Genomic DNA, 3266 nt, shown 5'->3' with positions numbered 1-3266 from the left:
TTCTGTTGCCAGCGTCCTTTTTGTGTTCTGTTGCCTCTGTCCTTTTTGTTTACTACTAGCCACATGTTGAATTAAGAAGATTGTAAAATTTATCAGAGCAACATTATATTTAAGAAGAAATGTGTAAGCATGTGCGCAGCAATAAAATAGTATCTTTCACTACATCCATCCCTGCTGTGGCCTCTTTGTGCCCAACGGGCATCAGCGTGGCTTGCTCTCCGGAGGGACTGGGTGCTCCCTCAGCTGATTTTCCCACACCTGGGCCAGGGGCTGGCTCTGCACTGCCTGGTCTCCAAGCAGGGAGGGACGCGTGACGCTGCTCTGGCCTGGGGACCCCTTCCTGTGGCCCTGCCAGACCCTGGCTGTGAAGCACTGACTGGTTTTTTTTCTCCCAGGTTTATTCTGTCTCAGGAGCAGCCCCATGGCGCAGGCTGGGTCAGCTGGTGGTGGTGACGTTTATCCCGGAAAGTTGCTCTGGGCAGCCCCTGGCAGGTGAGTTGTCCCTCCCTCTTCTTGTCACTCTGTGCCTCTCGTCGCTGGCTCCGGTAGATCCAGGACTGGGGATTTCTCAGCCTCTGCTTTACTCTCACTTGCTCGGTGCACGCCTGGAGCCTCCGGGTTCTCCCCAAAACCTTGAGTCTGCTGAAGGGCCTGGGCAGTCCTTCTCTCTGAGGACACAGACACTTATTTTCTCTTCTGCCTCCTTGTATGTCTGGGGGGCTAAAATAATTTTGGTGGCAATAACTGAGGTGCCCGTGTGCAGCCCCTGTTGGCTGCAGAGCGTGGCTGGTGCTCAGGGAACGAGGATCCAGGCTTGTCCCCCTCGCTCCGTGTAGGAACGTGCAGGTTTTTTGGGGGATGCTAATAGCATCTGAATGACTAATGCTGCTGAAGGCAGGGGCTGGGCTTGGAAAAGTTTGAGCACTCGTGAGGCTTTTGGGACTCAGCAACAGTGCTTGCAAGGAGAGAGCCCGGAGTAAACGATGAGCCTCTTCAAGAGGCTTGAGCTGTTCATGTTGGTACAGTCATGGTCAAACTGGCACCTTCCCACGCAACAGCTCGCAGTCGCTGTGCCTCGACAGACTCGTCTGCTCAGGGCGACGCCGAGTTTCTCTGGCTGTGGGCAGCCTGGCGAAGCCCGTCACAGCCCGGGGAGCTGTGTGTGTCTGTGTGCTCAGCTCCCGGCGGCGAACGGGCCTCGTGGGGCTGGTGATGGGAAACCAGGGCTTCGGCTCGGCGCTCTGCTCACAGGGGTGCCTCTGCGGGCAGAGCAGGTTTTTGTTTTACCTTCTAAGCTAAATCAGATTTGATATAACAAATTATTGAGATGTGAGAGGCCACGCTGGCGAACAGTCGGGGCCTGTTTGGAGTAAAGGTGCTGGCTCTGCTGGGGTTGCTGCCTGCCTTGAGGAAGTGCTGAGGGAGAAGGGCAGAGAATTCCTTTTCTAGGGCTTTAGGTTGGCAATCAGAGGTGGATTACTGGCAGTAACCAAGGCAAGGGCTGGAAAGAGGCAGATAATTAATTAGGGGACAGCAGAGACGTTTGGGTGCAGCTGTGAACATGCAGACCCTTAGGGCCAAAGCCAAGCTGCAAGCTTGAAGTTGTGTGTGATCAGCGTCTGGGGAAGGGGACGGGGAGGCGCACACCCTCCGCTTTCCCTAGTTGTGGCTAACTTTGTGAGCCTGTGAGTTCAGGGCAAGGCTTGAAGGGCATTTCAGGAGACTAAAGAAAGCCTTGGAAAAGGATCAGTGCCATGCCGAGAGCCAGCTCTGGTCCCAAGGGCCTGGCTGCTCAGTTCCCAAAATAAGCTCTGAGAAAGCTTTCCTCTCCCTCCTCCCGTTACTGGCAGAGCAAGCTCGAGGGGAAGGAGAGCAGGACTGGAAAGTGAGATCTGCTCCCTCCTGACTGCAGCTCCCTGCCAGTGGGCCCGTTCTGCTCCCGGCTCTGTTCGCTGCTGCGGCAAAGCCAGGGCTGGGGCTGGGGCTGTGGTTGGTGGGTGAGGGCGGTGAGGGGAGCGGGCTCAGGGCAGGGTGGGGTCGGCTTCCCGTGGAGGACACTGAGCTGGTCTGTGTCGTGAAAACCCCGTGAGAAAGAATGTCTCCCTCTCTCTTCTCTTACCTGATCACGTCTCTGTGGGGTGGCTCGTCCGTTGGTACGGGGCTGTGGCAGTGAGGAGGTGCAGGCGCGGCTGTGCGGAGCCCGGCGCCGGGGGGAAGGCGAGGAAATGTGTTAGTTGCCGTTCCTTGAGATACGCTTTAGGAGATGAAGGCTGATCTTTCATATCAAGGCTAAGATGACATTCTATCTCTCCCTTCTGCTCAGAAGGTTTTATTCTAACACATTCTTGGCACAGCATAGCAGAACCACCAATATTTCTATGAATTTTATTAAGCTTGCTTCCATAACGGGAGCCAGCAATCTGCTCTCTAGAGCTCCTTCCACCCCCCTCCTCTCTGGCTCTAAAACTGAACTTTTTATCCACAAGTTTTAAAACAAGTTTGTTGGCGGCAAGTTCAATCTCCTTCCCTTTCCCAAAGGCTCTCATTGAGAAGCTGAAAATGGTTCAGGCAAGTTGTCCAGAAAGCTTTTCCTGCCGTGCTGTGTCTCCGGTCCGAGTGCTGTCGGGCGCAGCCTCGCCAGGCGCTGGCTGCGGCCACGCTGCTCCTGGGGCGCCGGCTCCTTCCCTCCGCGGGGCTGGCGGAGATGGGATCGCTGGTTTCCTGACTTTACGTGACCTTTTCCAATCATGCCTGTGATTAAACAGGAGTCGTCCAGGTCTGAAAGCACGAGGGGCAGGTACTTCTCTTGCTCTGCCAGCTGCAGTGCTCAGCACAGCGGTAACGGGGAGGATCGGTCGTGCGTGCGAGGGTCGGCATTTGCGGGGGATCCAGGAGTCACACAAGTGCCCCCGGGCTGGGTTTTGGTGCAGAGCAGCTGCAGCAGGGGTTGTACATCCGCTTGGCACAGGACGAGAGGGTTTGGTGTTGAAAGGGCGCGGGGTGAGCCCTGGCAGCTTAGTGCCGTCGGGGCTTTGGATCGGGCGAACACGAGGGCTCTGTCCTGGGCCGTGGGCAGGCGGCTTCTCGCTGTCGCTGCAGCACGGAGCTGACCCTGCAGACCAGCATGAGGGAAAAACAGATTATTTTTCTTTGTTCTCTGGATGGGAGTTGTTTATTTTTAGCGTGTGGATATCTCCTGTTCCAGGGTTCCCTGTGCTGGCCTGGGGAGAGCTTTGCTGGTGCTGCCATTTTGTGGTTTTTCATCT

Source organism: Athene noctua, chromosome 10 (genome assembly GCF_965140245.1).
Source record: "Athene noctua chromosome 10, bAthNoc1.hap1.1, whole genome shotgun sequence".
Lineage (NCBI taxonomy): Eukaryota > Metazoa > Chordata > Aves > Strigiformes > Strigidae > Athene > Athene noctua.
This window is presented reverse-complemented; position numbering follows the sequence as displayed.